The sequence below is a fragment of the Giraffa tippelskirchi genome, chromosome 7, assembly GCF_054371585.1.
Source record: "Giraffa tippelskirchi isolate mGirTip1 chromosome 7, T2T-mGirTip1v1.2.pri, whole genome shotgun sequence".
NCBI lineage: Eukaryota > Metazoa > Chordata > Mammalia > Artiodactyla > Giraffidae > Giraffa > Giraffa tippelskirchi.
The window spans coordinates 42,258,558-42,274,482 of record NC_137281.1 but is presented as its reverse complement, the minus strand read 5'-3'; the positions used below and the strand labels follow the sequence as shown (position 1 = coordinate 42,274,482).

Sequence of the window (15,925 nt, the reverse complement as noted above, 5' to 3'; positions counted from 1 at the left end):
GACCACAGGGTTGTGCCTGCCTCAGCGAGGCTGTCTCCTTGGGGATCTCACTTCGGTCCCCCTGGCCCAGAGCGTGAAAGAGCTGAGGGCCTGAAGGAGGGGCAGCCAGCAGACCTGACGCCAGTACTGGGCCAGGCTGCTCTGTCCTCCCAGGCCGTGTGAGTGCTGCTGTCTGCACAGAGAGTGGGTTCTGTTTTTCTGCTCTGCATTCTTGTTAGAAGAGTCCGGGGGCAGATCAGTTTGGCAGAAATGTCACAAAGGCCTCTTGAGTGCCTGGTGCTGGTGGGGCGGGTGTGTGCTGGAAGAGAAGAGGTGACCCCCTCCCCCCATCACTCCCGATCAGGTAGGGATGCTGCCGTGACAGCGCATCAGTCTAGTCTTGACGGGGGCTGGAGGATGCGCTTCCCAGGTGGCTCAGTCATGCGGGTGGCAGGTCGATGCTGGCTATGGGCAGGAGGCTTCAGTTCTCACCATAGGACTGCTCGAGTGTCCTCACGACATGCCGGCTGGCTTCCCCTAGAGTGAGTAATCCAAGAGGGAGCAAAGTGGAAGCTGCAGTATCTTTCATGACTTCAGAAGGCAAGCATGTGATGTCTGTAGTATTTTGTTGGTCACCCAGGTAATGTGGGAGGGCACCATACAAGGGCGTGGATGATAGGAGGCAAGGGTCACTGGGGCTGCCTACCACCGTGGCCCCAGCAGCTTCCAGCTCTTATTCTCCCAGCCTAGTGAAATGAGAGCATCTTTTTTTTTTTTCCATTGAGTTCCTACGAAAGTCCCAGAATTGAGCATTTTGAGTCACCTGCCCATTCCCCAGTGGACACAGACCAGAAGCCCACCCCTAAAGGGCTGGCTCCCCATAGGAACAGGGAGCCGTTACTGGAAGTGGAAGCTACAGAAGGAATGTGACAGTGTGTGTCCTCTAAGGAGAGCCCTATGTTCTGAGGAGGTGATGATGGGACATTGCTTCCGGAAAGGTGGCATTTGTCCTTGTCTTGGCAGGATGAGTAGCATTTTAACCATCCCAAGTGGCAGAAAATCCTGAACCAGGGCATGGCAGGGTGAGGCAGCTGGATTGTGGGGTCAAGGGAGACCAGGCTGGAGAGATGACTTGGGCCAGGCATGGGGGTGGGTTAAGAGGGGGAGCCAGGACTTGACTCAGGGGACACCGAGAAGCCACGGAAGGTCTCTGACGAGGGCAGGCATGCAGTGGAGCCAAGATCTAGAGAACACCGTCTGGCTGGCCTTCCTTGTCTTCAGCTATAATTGAGCACTTACTGTGTGCCCTACACACGTTTCGCACTTAACCCTCACAGCCTCCCAAGCCGTTGGATGACATCATCCTGACTACGATGGGCCAAGGTAATGTAACTGGGCCAAGGTCACTCGATGGGGACTCTGGTTGCAGAGCTCTTAGCCTCTTCATCCCATATTCATGGGACAAAGGACTGTCATGAGAGTGAATCACCAGCCTGATTGCTCGGACCCTTCTCAGGGCTCCTCTGGGTGTGGTGACTCTCTTATGGATGGTTTCCGTGTCCACACTCCCTCTCAGACATCTGCCTGGAGTGCTGTGGGGTTTCTTCCCCGGGGGAAGGGCTTGACATCTGGGTTTGTCAAATGGGGCCAAACTATTTGCTCAGCGCTCAGCGTTATTTGTCTCTTGGCCGACTGCCAACCGTGTCTGCCTTGTTTTTGCTGCAGTTTTATTCCATCTTGCCCACTATTCCACGGCCTTGCCACTCTCTTGTATGGGGACTGGTGGCTCCAGTGCACTAGCCAGGCACTGACTAGGCCATCTCCCTGGCCTGAGACACCGTCTCGTGGGCCTCTTCCTCCTCTAGGCGGGTGAGGCCTCTCTCTCCTGAGCTCTGGACCGCGTATCTTGCCTTCAAGGATGCCCCTCCCAGATCTTTGTGCCATGTCATCAGTGGGCACATTTTAGCCTGGAGCTTGCCTGGCAGGGGGCTGTGTCCAAGTCACACTTGTGTCCCCAGCACCAGAGAGGGGTCCTTCCCACAGGGAGGAGGGGGGTGTCGCAGAGTGAAAGGGTCATGATTGAAAGCACCGGCCATAGAGTCAGACAGACCTGAGTTTCAATTCTGGCTCTTACTGTTTTGTTTTTTTTTTAAGCTGTGTGTGCTTGGGCAAGTGAGTAACCTCTCTGAGTCTCGGAATGGGCTCAAATAGCAGGGCAGAATGGGCATGATAGCAGGATCTCCTCCTGAGGCTGGGCATGGTGCCCAGCACACAGTCTGTGTTTAAATGCTGATCCCAGGTCCTGGCTGCTGGGACCTTGCAGTTGGTGTGAGGGGTGGGGTGCGGCAGACCGACAGAGAAGAGTGCCTCTTCTGAGGAAGGAGCTGGAGGGGAGACCTGGGGAGGGTGAGGCGTGTCAGCTGGGAAAATTGGGCTGCATTCTCTTGTCTGGAGGAGGAAATAGCAGCCCACTCCAGTATTCTTGCCTGGAGAATCCCTTGGACAGGGGAACCTGGCAGGCTACAGTACATGGGGTTGCAGTCGAGCATGACCAAAGCGACTTAGCACACCCTTCCTTGTTACTGAACAATAGGGTTTACTGTCAGGATACAAGGTAGAAAATGACCCCAGGTCCCTGTGTCACATATTCAGGGGGCTCCCGGTGGACCAGGAGGTGCTTCCCTCTCCGTTTGGGGCCATCTCTGCACCCTGCTCCCTTCCTGTCTCCCGCCTCACCGCTGAGCACCCCACCATTCCAGAAGGGAAGCTGAGGCCTGAAGTGGAAGGGGAAACTGGAGCTCGATTCGTGGCTTCCAGGGGCGCAGGGGTGCTGGGGTTCTTTGGAGACTCTTTGGAATAGGGATTCCAAGCCCGGGGCCTTGACCTCGCCCCCCTGGCCTGGCACCAGCACTGGGTGGGGCAGCTGTGAGATGGAGAGGTAGCAGCCAGACTGGAGACCTTTGACCTCTCAGGCTATCCCCTCTCAGAGAGGGATGAGGACCCCTCTCTGTGTGGGTGGGGAAACTGAGGCTCGGGGCCCCATGTGAGGGGCGGAGCCAGGAAGAGGCTCCCCGGCAGGCTTCTGTCACTTCTAATTGCTCATTAAGGCCCCATTTGCTCCCTGCCTCCAGCCGGCGTCCCCAAGCTTCTAATGCAGGCTTTGGGTGCTTGTTTTATCTTTACTTTATGAAAATTGCTCCAGTTTGAAGCTTGCAATTTCCATGAGGTCATTGGAGCCAGGAGCCTGGCCTGACGGCTCCCCCCAACTCTTGTCGAGGGCTCCTGCTGTGGCTGGGAGAGGGCCCCCCTGCCCCCCTCCCCGCACACCCCAAGAGGCGCCGAGCTGAGGGTTCAGCGTTAGCCTTTCTGCTGCTCCCACCGCCAGAGCAGGAAGTTGTGGGTCCAGATGTGACTCACTCTCATTAGGTAGCCGGTGGAGGGAGCCTTCATGTGTGCGAGTCTGGACGCTGGCCAAGGAGGGGCAGGCGACGGTCACCTCTGAGTGGGCTCTGACCCTGGCCCAGCTGCTGGGGGGCCCCTGGAGGAAAGCCAGGTAGAGAGGGCAGAGGGGATGGGGCGCCATCTGTCCTAGAGGCCTGGGCCTGAGGGGCCCCTGGTCAGCTCCCCTCCCCACTAGGCAGGCCTGCCCGGGCGTGGATGGGCACTTTCTGGACTGGCGGTAGGGGAGGCTTTGGATGGCCGGGTGTGGGGGCTCCTGGACAAGGTCACTGACTTGTCTCAGCCTGACAGGAAGCTGCTGTTACGGCTGTGGTGGTGGTCATTTGGCTCGGTCCACTTAGACTGCCGTGACCCACAGACTCTCAGGTGTCCACATTTTTTTTCAAGGTTGTAGTTGTACATTTACAAGTACACTTTACTTTTCTCAGTGAGAGTAAAAGTGAACGCGGGAAGAGCAATTGAATTTATTTTGTTAGATTAAAAAAAAAAAAGAAATAAACCAAAACTACACTCTGAAAGTGATGCATGCCCCAGAGACAAAGAACCAAGATGCCTCAAGAAAATGGATGGAACAGTCTATCTTTCCCTCCAAGTCCTCTCATTCCCAAGCTCCAGGACTCCCATTGTGGACCTTGGGGAGTGGGTCCTTCTGGATCTTTCTGCCAGCCCTTAAGGAGGGGGACGGGGAGGGGGAGAGAAAGCGGAGGCCTGGGCTGGACCTCCAGGAGACAGACCTGGATGGACGGCCGCAGCCCAGACTGGGTTTGCCTGCAATAGCTGTGTGACCGTGGGCTGTCACCGGCTCTCTCCGCCACAGACACGCGGGGGGATGGCATGAGGGGTGACTAGACCACCGTTTCTCAGGGTGGGGGCCCTGCTCCTCAGCTGGTTTTAGCCATGTGGATGAACGTGCTTAAAATGTAGGTATTCGTTTTAATGTATTTCAGAAAGAAGTAAAAAAAAAAATCTGTAAATAGGACCTGTGACTTCATGCATGTATTTTTGGCTTGGACAGGGCTAAAGAAGACACAGAAATGAAACGGGGAGACTTAAGAGGAAGTGTAGTGGGATTGGCTCCACAGGAAGTGTGGGCGTCCAGGGGGGTGCGGAGTCTGGAAGGCTCATCTGAGCGCCCTCATTTCTGACCTGGCCGCGGGCCTCCCCCGCTCCAGATGGGCCCTGGGCTTCCTGGAGTTTTCCCGTGGCTCTGGGTGTGGGGGAGGAGGACACTCATGTTGTGCAGTCTCTGCCCTCCTTGGGGAAGGTGTGAACTTCGTGGGGGAGTCTCCAGGGGTAACTCATTGAAAACAAGTGACTGTTTTCTGGCGACCATTTTCCCAGGGGTGGGGATAGAGGGTGAAGGGCAGTCGTGGGGCCTCTTTGCCAGGAGTGGGTCTGGGGACAGGCAGGTTTCCTGTGGGCCGTTTGGGGATGGGGGCTGGTGCAGTGGGGGTAGGGGGTTGGGGGCAAAAATGGAGCTTCCAAAACGCCAAAGGTGCTTTTCCACAGGAGACAGAGGCCCGACTTGATGTTGCTTTGGGGATGTGCGCCCCCTTTACAGTTTGTAATTATTGGTTTAACCCATTCCTGGTCTACCCACCACCACCCCCGCCCCCACTGCCCGGTGTGTAGTGTCGTCTGCTCCCTGGTTTGTGGAGGTGAAGCCCGAGGTCTTGTCCTGGGTCACACAGGGAGTCGGTCACAGGGACATCCATTTGCGTGCACTGCCTCTCATGGAGAGCCGCCACGTTTGAGGCCTGGCGTGGGGGTCGGGACACTGCACCCTGTCTTTGGAGGGGCTGGTGGGGGCAGCGTAGCTGAACGGGCTCTGGTTGGCTTTGGAGGGCTAGTGGGGTCAATCCTTCCTGGCGGAGAGTCTTGTCTGCCCCCACCTCGGGGTGGCCAGGGCTGAGTCCGGGCTCTCGCCTCAGCTGGGCCTGTGTTCTTGGAGACGTGCTAGCCTCCATGGGGAGGTGCCTGACCCAGCTCTTGGCATTTTCCATGACTTGCCATCCCAGCATTGCTGGGTCATCAAGGGGTGGCCGGCAGCCTGTCCCTCACCTCTCTCTTCCTGCCGTGGGCACGTTTACGCTGAGCTAAAGGCAGCTATCCACGTCTCATTGCCTAGGCTGAGGTCAGTGCTTAACTCGGCCGGGAAAGTGCTACGTCTCTGAGGAAGCCAACAGAGGGGTCTCCCCAGGCAGAGTTTCTGAGTCAGTGTGGCCACGTCCAGCCTTTGGTGGGGTCAGGTCTTAGGAATGAGTGGGAAGTGCCATCGGTGTTTCCTTTCCTTAAAAAGACCTCAGTAGCCAAGATCTGGGAGTTAGTTTGGCTCAGTGAATGAGGCCTTGGTATCAGAAAAGCAACCAGAGAAGCAGGGTCTTCTGGAGGCCATTGGGTCCAGCTCCCTGCCTCCAGGCAGAGCTGGATTAAGGCCTGGGTTCAATCCCGCCTCCGCCTTCTCCTGGCAGTGTGCGAGATGAGCAGGGGATTGAGCTAGTTTCTCGCATCTATGAAATGGGTCACTCATGGTACCCAACGTCTGGGTTTCTCAGTTTTTTCCTCTGTAAAATGGCAGCACCCAGGCAGGTTCCCGGTGAACTTAAAGGCCTAAAAAATGCTTCCCAGGCATCCGAGACCAGCAGACTCAGGCCTCGCTGTTCCTGGCATGGCGAGTCCCTTTCCTCTGCCCGAGGGGCCCAGCGGCTCTGCCCCCGCCCTCCCAGCCCAGACTCACTTGTGGAGTCTTCACTCACCCACCTGTGGCTCCTCCTGCTCTCACCTTCCAAGGAGGGTGGCCCGGTGCCCACCTGACAACTTTCGACATCCGGCTCAACCTGCCACTGCCCACGGATTTCACAGGGGGCTCTGTCACGGCCGGGGCCTTGCCCAATCCCCGGCACAGGCCTGTGGGGCCACGGCACCTCTGTTCCCCACGTGCCCCTTTCCCCACCCCCCCACCCACCGCGAGCCTCTAGAAGGACAAGGTCTCAGGGTGGGGCGGGGCGCAAGCCTTGGGCAGGGGTGGGCTGAATGAACCTTCTTTGTGAAAAGTCACCTCTTCACCAAAAGATGGCTGAAAGTCACCTCTTTGGTGACCCTTCTCCCCATGACGCCCGGTGTCATCCTGTCTCCTTCCGTCTGCTGGTCTCTTTGATGGTCTTGCTTCATCCGTGTTTTCTGAGCACTGAGTGCTGTGCTGGGGGATAGACCGAGCCACCTTGTGTGAAGAGGGGGTGGGACGGCTGACCTTGGGCCTGGAGAAGAGGCCTGTGGGGTTCCCGCATTCCTCTAACAGAGCAATCAATTCCTCCTGAACTGTTGGCGTTCAAACCCCTTCTCCTGGCTTTTGCCCGCTGGCCACCCCCCCGCCTCCATCCTTGCCCCTACCCCTAGTTCTGTCTGGTTAACTCTGGGCCTGCCCTGACCTGGGCAGCAGCCGCAGCCTCCTCTGCTTAGAGTGCTTCCCCACTTCAGCCCCCCTCTTGCCTTGTGTCACCCCTTCCTGCTTCAAGGGTCCTTGGGGTCAGGAGAAGACGGGGGCACCAGGAGCCCCCGCTTGCTCCCTGCTCCTCTTTGTGCCTCTGTCCGCCCACCCCCTGGACCACGAAGGAAGTTACCCTGCAGCCGTGACTGATGGAAAAGAAACAAACTGAGGCGTTTGTTGCGGGTACCCTGGTCCTCAGACGGATCCTGGCCCCCAGGCCCGCCTCCTCTCGCTTTCGGCTGAGCTGGGCTTGGGGTGAAGGTGGGGGTGCCTGTGACACAGGGGGAACTCGTGCCACTTGTGGGTAGGGAGCAGCATCGCGGGCCTGGCTTTTGGGCATCAGGAGGCCCCCAGGGGAGATGCAGGCAGCAGTGTCAGCCCCCATCTTCGGGACCCAGAGTACCGGGTGAAGGCCTCTGTCTTCAGGATCCGGGCCGCCTCGCCCTTGGAAGTGGCTTAGTTCACCACCTCAGGTGCAGCCGACTAGGGTCCGGGGCTCCTGGCGTCACTGGTTGGCTGAGCGGGGAGAGGGCCAGGACCCTGGGGTGCGGCCCCCTCCCTACACCGGTGGGGAAACAGGCCCAGACGCTGGTGTGCTTCCCTGGTCAGAGCTGTGTTGGGGGCACGTTTCCCCTGGCCCTGCTCAGCGGGGAGCTGTGGGTTTGGGCTGGCTCCTCTTCCTGCCTCAGTCTCCCCATCTCTGCAGCAGTCAGATTGACTCTGCCTCCCACCCACCTCCCTGCCGTGCGGGCCCGGGACCCCCCAGGGCTGCCCATCCCTACTCCCCAAGCCCTACTCCTCGGCCTCTCCTTCGAGCCCCCATCTGGCTATGGGAGGAGGAGCTCTTTGAAGTTGGCTGGAGGCATTACTTTAATGGGGTCCTGGCCTAATGGGGAAGCGTCCTGTTTTGAAACACCCAGACTCCCTGGAGCCGCTGCTCAGGTTCCCTGGGGAAGGGGTGCCTCGGCGCCTCCCAGGCAGGCCTGGGACAGGGGCTGGCACTCTTTGCCAGAGCCTGCTTTCTGGCGGGGGAGTGAGAGAAGAGCAGAGCTGCCTTTGGGGGGCCGACGGCAAGTGAGGCTTTGTTGTGAGGTCTTTCTTTGTTGCAGGTACTGTAGTCCTCAGCTGTGTTCCTGCCCCGCAAGGCCTACCTCTCTCTCTCTCTCTCTCTCTCTCCCCTGGGCTGGAGATGATGGAGTAGGAGTGACATCAGTTTCTCAGGCCCACCCCTCTTGTGTGGAGCCAGTTGGGGTGGCCCCATGTAACAGCACACCCTGTGTGCCAGCCTCTGGGTCAGGCCCCTAGGCCTTAGGTACCATCAGAGGTCCATCTTCAAATGAGGAAACCGAGGCCCAGAGAGGTTAATTAACGTGTCCCAGGTCACACAGCCCCTCTGATGTGGAGCTGGGGTTCCTGCTCATTTGGTCTCAGAGCTTGTGCTCTCAACCACTAGGCTTTCCTGGGTTCACACGTGCTTGGCCTGAAGCTGGGCCCTCCTGCCGTTTCTTCGCCTCTCGGGGCTTATGTGGCCCTCGTCTAGTCCCTCCCCTCCCCGCAGCATGGGCTCACAAGGGACTCTGTTCGTATCTTGTTTGTTGTAGCTCCAGCACCTCACCTGACACCTGGTGTGGGCAGGAGCCCAGTGAGCACCCGTTGGATGGCAGTGCGGGGGCCTTGGGCTGGGGTAGAAACAGCACCGCACGGTCAGCCCCTTCCCCGTGAGAAGTTTCTGGATATTATAAGGAGTTTTTATAGCCATGAGGTCATTTCACTGCCAGAACAGGCTGGGGAGCCAGGGAATGTGTTTGTTCCCATCGCTCAGGTGAGAATCAGGAGACCTGAGAGGCAGGTGACCCGCCAAAGCTCATGCAGACAGGACTAGTGACACCAGGCTTGGGGCCCAGGCTCCGCAGTTCAGGGCTGGCTGTTTTTGACTCAGTTTGTGAGTTTGGGGTGTGAGTGTCCCCTGTGTGCCAGGCAGTCTTGGGTCCTGAGAGCGGGACAGTGTGTAGCCAGACACCGGCCTTGAGAGAGGCAGTGACAGGCCAGGATTTCTGTGCTGTGGTGGGAAGCGCAGGCACTGAGTCCAGATTGAGCAGCCCTCCCCGAGGAGGTGGCCACTCAGCCTGGCTCTGCAGAGTGGGCAGGAGTTTGCCAGGCAGAGGGAGCTGGGGGGTGGAGAGGTAGGCAGCGCTTTTAGGCTGCCTGAGCCTGGAGACAGAAGGGTGGGGCTTGTTTGGGGAACTGAAATAAGTCAAATCTCACAGCCACAAAGAGGGCCTCAGGAAGCACTGGAGGAGTGTGTTGGCCAGGGGTGAGTAGGACGGAGCTCGTTGTTCGTGGGGTGGCAGACAGGTGTGGGGAGCCCTTGGGGAAGATCCCAGGGGAGGCTTGGGGTTGGGGGGGCATGTGACTGCTGTGGACCTAGGCTCCATCATGGCGACTTCCTGTGCCCAGGGGAGCCTGGCTCTGGAAGACCAGTCTGTGGAGGGAAGGAGTGGGCTAGGAATGGGTGCGCTTGGGCTCGTGGGACAGCCATGAGGAGGGGCTCCCGAGCCCCTGTGTTTGAGGCTCCGGAAGCCAGGCTGTGGTTTCAGGGGGTATGGGGGAGGTGGGCTGGAGCTGCTTCCCTTGCAGAAGGGCTCTTCCGGGCTCCGGGCTGTGCCTTCACCAGGCAGCCCTCCCCCTTCTCCCCCCTCCCCCCCATGTGCCCCCTTGACCTCGCACCGTTCTCAGGAAGCCTCGAGGAAGTGGGGTCTCGGCACCTTGGATGAGGGCCGGGCTCTCCGGTGGCTTCGGGAGCTGGACTTGACAACAATGCCTCTCTGGCTCCGTGGGTGCGGGGGAGGCCGTGAGCCCCGCAGGGCCTGCTGAGTTCTGTATGGGGGTGCCTCACCATCTGCCTGTCCCGCTCACCTCTCTGCTGCTAACTTCTCCTGTCACCTGAGTGAGGAGGGACCTCGCAGGCCCTGGGGGCCCTTCCTGCCCTGGGAGGAATCAGGCCCAGAGAGGGCTTAGAGGCAGGGCTCTTTAGGTCTCTGTCCCCTGCACAGGTTTGCTTGCGGCAGGTGGGGAGACTGAGGCAGGTGGGGAGACTGAGGCAAGTGGGGAGACTGAGGCAGGGGTCACTTCGAAGAAATGCATGGGAGAGGCAGAAAGTAGGACAGGAGGATCTCTCCTGGTTATTTAGTATTCTCTTCCACTTTCTCTTCCCCAGGGCAGATTGTTTCCCCAGCTGAAGACTGCCTGAGTGCAGGGTCTCCTCCAGTCTTCCCCACACCTTACCCTGGAGGTCAAACTCAGGGCTGGTCCCCGTGTGCCCATCCAACCCAGCCCAGGGTCAGGCGGTGGTGGAGGAGTTGGGCCCCAGCCTCAGGGAGCTCCCAGGTTGTCAGGAAAGGGGCAGACAGTGACCTCTGTTCATGATGCTTCTTGAGGGAAGGTCCCTGAGTTGAGATGCCGGAGTCAGCATTTCCCAAAGAGGATTCATTAGAGATTTAATGAGAAAAGAGCCTCATGAACCAAGAAGACTGGCAAGTGTTTAGCTGTGTTTATTAATTCAGCAGCTTTGCTTTCTTACAGGACTTCTCAGAATCTTTAATTTGCTAATGTGTACAGCATATCTTTGAAAGTGAAAGTGGTGGTTGCTCAGTCGTGTCAGACTCTTTGCGACCCCATGGACTGTAGCCCACCAAGCTCCTCTGTTCATGGAATTCTCCAGGCAAGCATACTGGAGTGGGTAGCCATTCCCTTCTCCAGGGGATCTTCCTGACCCAGGGATCGAAACTGGGTCTCCCGCATTGCAAGCAGATTTTTGGGCTTCCCTGGTGGCTCAGTTGGCAAAGAGTCTGCCTGCAATGTGAGAGACTCGGGTTTGATCCCTGGGTTGGGAAGATGCCCTGGAGAAGGGCGTGGCAACCCACTCCAGTATTCCTGCCTGGGAACTCCCTGGACAGAGGAGTCTGGTGGGCCACAGTCCAAAGGGTCGCAGAAGTCAGACATGACTTAGTGACTAAGTCTTGGGTACCTTTAGAGAAAGAGGGAGAGAATGGTAATGCCAGTGCTGCCTGTGACTAGAGACTGGGGTGTATGTGGCCCTGCGTGTGTGGCACTGCATGCATGGCTCTGTGTGTGTGCCTTTTCACGGCCTTGCAGTTGGACAGAGCACACATCAGGAGATGCAGACATGGGGTTTGGAAGGAGCCTGGGCTTTGGAGTGGGCAGCTCTGAGTTTGCATCCCAGCTAGGAGGCTTTGGACAAGTAGCTTGAGATCCCAGAGTTGGTTCCCCTGGCTGAAAGTAGAGTGAGAGCGCCCCTAACCCGCCCGGGGGTCCGGATGCAAGGACTTTGCCTGTTTGCAGCAGGTGCTCAGAGGCTGATGGGTCAGGGATGCCTGTGGGCTGGTTTCCTGCCCTCTCTTGTCTCCCCGTCGGGCTCAGGGTGTGCAGAGCCTGTCTTGAGGGAGGGGTATTGTACTTTCTCTCCTCTCTGCAGCCCTAGAGGCCTTGGGGGTGAGGACCCGTAGCTGCCTGGAGGCTCCCTCTGGCTCGGGCCCACCTTCCTTGACCCAGTGGATAGGTGCTCTCTTGAGCCCAGCAAGGCACCGCTTAGAGAGTCAGCCTCTGTGAGGGTGGTCCTGCTCGTTCCCCAGAAAGCAGCCCTGAGGGGCTGGCGCTGCTCTGTCCACGCCAGAGGCCAGGCCACTTCCGGAGAGGGCTCTCTGACTTCTTCAGTGCTCTGGCCCGTGACTGCATCCAGGCCACCTGTAGCCCTTGAGGCCCTTTCTGCCACTTTCTAATAGTGCTGTCCTCTTGACTTGGGCATGTTGTGCCAGGTGAAGCCCCCACACTCTGCCTGCATCACCTCCACTGAATCCCCTCAAAGCACTGGGCGTTCAGAACATTATCCCCCCATTTTTTTTTCAAATGGGGAAACTGCAGCTCAAAGAGGATAGGTAACTTTTTCGGGATCATGCAACTTAGACATGATGAACCTGGGGTTCGTTTTTCTGGTTTTCTTCTTTTGTTTGTGTGCGTGTATACTCAGTCGCTCAGTTGTATCCAACTCTTTGAAACCTCATGAAATGTACCAGCCAGGCTCCTCCATCCATGGGATTTCCTGGGCAAGAATACTGGTGGGGGTTGCCATTTCCTATTCCAGGGGATCTTCCTGACTCAGGGATTGAACCTGCATCTCTTCATCTCCTGCATTGGCAGGTGGATTCTTTACCACTGAGCCACCTGGGAAGCTCTTTGATTTATACACTCTATTTATGTTTGGAAAATCACATGGACAGAGGAGCCTGATGGGCAACACTCCATGGGGTCACAAAGAGTTGGACATGACTGAGCGACTAACACACACATTTATGTTTGACGTATTCACATATTTCACATATGTATTTATATATCTGTGCACACACACATATACACTCACTCAGACAAACATGCCAGGAACACATCTATGTTAATATATTTCGAGTGTCGCTTCAGTTATCAATCGCTTTATAGTGCCCTTTGAGTTTTTCCTTGATTTTTTACTTTATGTATTTATGAAAAACCCCTTTATTGAGGTATGAGTGCGTAAAAGCTGTGCATTTTAATTGTGTACTACTTGATAAGTTTGGAGATAGGTATGCACCCATGAAACCATCACCACAATCTTTGTTGTATGCCTGTCCCTCACAGCCCAAAGTTTCCTCCCCTCTTTTAATTTATCATTATTATTTTTATGCTAAGAACACACAAAGTCTACCATGCTGAAAATTAAGTATTCAATGTAGTATTGTTAACGATAGGCACTATGTATATGATAGGTCTTGGTTTTTTTCTATTTGAAAACTTTAAAAAATTACACAAGCTATATTATAACCATAGAAATAGAAACTGAAAATGAGAAAATTTGTTCACTCTGTTAAAGCAGCAATTTTGGTGTTTCTGTGTCCTGGTTCAGTCCTAATCCATTCCAGCAGTGACCTTCCCCATGTGGATTTTTCACAGGATATCCTGCCATAGTATGGTTCAAGCTGCTGTATCTTTTTGACAGCTGCATAGTATTCTACTATAAGAATGTATTGTGGTTTATCTTCTCCAGACTGATACACACATTTTTTTCAGTCTTTTGTAGTTACAAATAATGCTGCAATGAATAATCTTGTGTATAAGCCAAATTTCACACATGTGAAAGTGTTTGTAGGATAAATTACTTGAAGTAGGTTTGCCAGGTCAAAAGGTGTGTGTGTACATTAGTGACTCAGTGAGGTATGACTAAAATGCCCACCCCAGAGGTTGTGCTGAATCTAATGCCTGCCAGAGGTGAGTGTCTGTTTCCCTCCAGTCTGGCCAACACAGATTTGTGAAATGCTTTGATCTTTGCCAAGTGGATATGTCAAAATTGTTTTCCATAGGATTTTTAATTTTCATTTCTCTTACTATGGGTGAAGTCAGTTTCTTTCCAAATGTTTAAGAGATTTGGATTGTCTTTCTGTGAACTTTCTGTTCATACTCTCCTCCCATTTTTCTATTGGTTATTGTTCTTTTTGATTTGTAGGAACTCTTTACATATGAGGGTGATTAGCTCCTTGTGATAAAAATTGCACATGTCTCCATAATCTCTTGCTCATCTTTTGATTTTGCTTTTGATAGCTTTTACTATGTAGAAAAAATTTTTAATTGTAATGAATTTATCAGTCTTTTCATTATGGCTTTTAGGTTTCATGTCGGTTTAGAAAGGACTTAGTCATTGCAGCATTATTTGAGAATTTTTTCATGGTTTCTTGCTCTTTGGAAATCATCCTAGTATAAATTATGACTCAAGCTTTCTCTCCCTCCTCTGGGTTTTGCTAACTTTTTAAACAGGCAACTAGCAGTGCAGGAGTTAAGACTTAAACCTAAATGTTTCTTGCTGTCTCCAGGACAGTGGTTACTCTGGGTTAAATCCACCATTACCAGTGGACCCACTGGGTGGGTCATGGGAAGCCCACTGTTCTGACTTCTTGGGCAGGACTGGCACCACATGAGGTCTCTGAAGGCCAGCTAGACTTCCCCTTTCTGTTCTTCCTTATCAAGGGGAAAGGGAACAGGAATGAAACATGGGCGTGAAAGTGTTTCATTCTAAAGGGGGAGCCTAGTGAAGGTAGGGCTTAAAGGAATGAATCACTAATGGTGGAATTTCAGGCAAGAGTGTGGAGAAAATATAGCTGTTCTTTCCGATATGAGACCCTGGTTGAGTAGTCATTTAATCAACACTGTGGCCTGAACACCACTGTGTGCAGAGCCCTTTGCACACACCTAGGGGAAGGAGGCACTGAAGTCTCTGCCTTCTGAAAACTTGGGCCTGGAGCTGAGTTTGCTCTTGGCCCCTGGTCTGGGTGCTGGCACATGGAAGGGATTGGCGCACATCTGCTGAAGCCATCTCTGTCAAGATGAGTGAATGAATAGATGAACTCTTTCCAGGCAGTCCCTAACCCTCATCAGAATTGGTGCAGGAGATGGCAGACCAGATTTATTATCCCTGGCCGCTGGAGCCTTGGGGGTGTTTGTGTTTTAGAGGTTGACTAGGTCATGCCTAATCCGGAGAAATAGAAGAGCAGATTCAGGAACAAAGAACAATTCCCTACCCCACCCCTAGGATTAGCCTTCTGGGGCCAAGTGACAACACTTCTTTTTGTTGCGCCTAGGAGGTCTAACTTAAGTACTTCCTTTGCAAGAGGGGGAGCCATGGCCCAGATCGGGTAAGGGTCACAGAGCATGTTGGCAGAGCTGGAGCTGGGACACAGGTGTCTGGACCTCAAGACTGAGTGGCCACCTGCGCTCCTGGAGGCTGGGTTGGAGTCAGCCTGGGGGTCTTGGGGAGCAGGGCTGGCTGGGGATTTATACTGTTGGGGGCTTTTGGCTTTTGCCCCTGCCTGGTGCCATTGCAGACTGTCACCAGGAGGTGGGGAGATCAGGTAGAGGGTTTTTAGGGACTCTGCCCACTTTGCACCTCTGCCTCTCTTGTGGGGACCTCATGGCTGTGCTTTCTCAGCTCTAGGAACTGAGCTTCCTTCTGGGCACATGTGCTGTATTGTCCTCACAAGCTTGGCCTGTTGGCCACGCGGACCCGTGCCTCACTCTCCCCCTACCTTGGGTAACAGCTTACTGGTGAGAACACTGAGGCTTGGTGCCTGAGAGCCTCTGCCACTCACATGGCCAAAGGCAGCAGAGCTGGGACTTGAACCCAGGCCTCCTCCCTCCCAGGCACAGATCACCTGGGGAAAGGTGTGACGCAGCAGGTGCTTCCTGTTCTGAGGGAGACCTTTTCGCCTGCTTTCACCATCTTATGCTTTAATGCCAACCCCCCACCGAAGCCACCCTGCCTGCTTTCTGCCAGCTTTCTGCCAGGTTCAGCTTGGCTCATCCGTTTGTCCTTCCCACGAGTACCTGCCAGGGTCCAGCTGCAGGACATGGACTTAAATCACACATCAGTCTTGTGAGGCAGTGCAGGGATGTTTGAGAGGGGTCTTGGAAGAACTCCTGACAGGGACAAGTGCCGGGAGAAAAGGGTAGGCAGAGGGAGATTGGGCTCCTGCACGAGCTATGGCTTGGAGAGGGCTCCTGGGTGCCCCTTCATGCTGGGCTGGGCAGAGCAGCTACTGGCTTCCCCTCGCAGAGCTCTTGGTCTTCTGAGGGAGGTGACATTAACGTGATCAGAAAGCCTGCCAGTCACCCGGTGCTGGACTGGGTGGCACTGGGCTCGGGGGGCTCCCGCATGCAGCAGTATGGTCACGTGGGCAGAGCGTGGGCACAGGGACCAGTCCGAGAGGCCCAAGTGGGGCCTCTCCTCTCCTTAGGCCCGCCTGCCCACCCTGCTGCACACCCCAAGGCCCCACTTCCCCTTTCTGGGGCCACCAGGCCCGCGCAGCCATGGGGCCTGCCAGGGCAGGGCCAGAGGAAGCCGGGCTGGGTTCCTGCCAGTGCTGCTTGGGTGAGGAAGTGGGTATCCTGTCTGTGTCTGTGAAA

At 55.4% G+C, this 15,925-nt stretch overlaps 1 protein-coding gene across 13 annotated transcripts in view; it reads left to right on the top strand.

Annotated features, from left to right (window-relative positions):
- Positions 1-15,925, top strand: part of ADCY7 (adenylate cyclase 7) — a 61,834-nt gene that overhangs the window by 10,171 nt on the left and 35,738 nt on the right. For 2 of the 13 annotated variants that reach the window (XM_081513630.1, XM_081513623.1), the window contains exon 1: positions 9,200-9,239. The exons of the other annotated variants lie outside the window; for them this stretch is intronic. The gene's annotated coding sequence lies outside the window, so the exon portion shown is untranslated. Of the gene's footprint in view, positions 1-9,199; positions 9,240-15,925 lie in introns of those variants that run through there. 13 annotated transcript variants of the gene reach the window in all.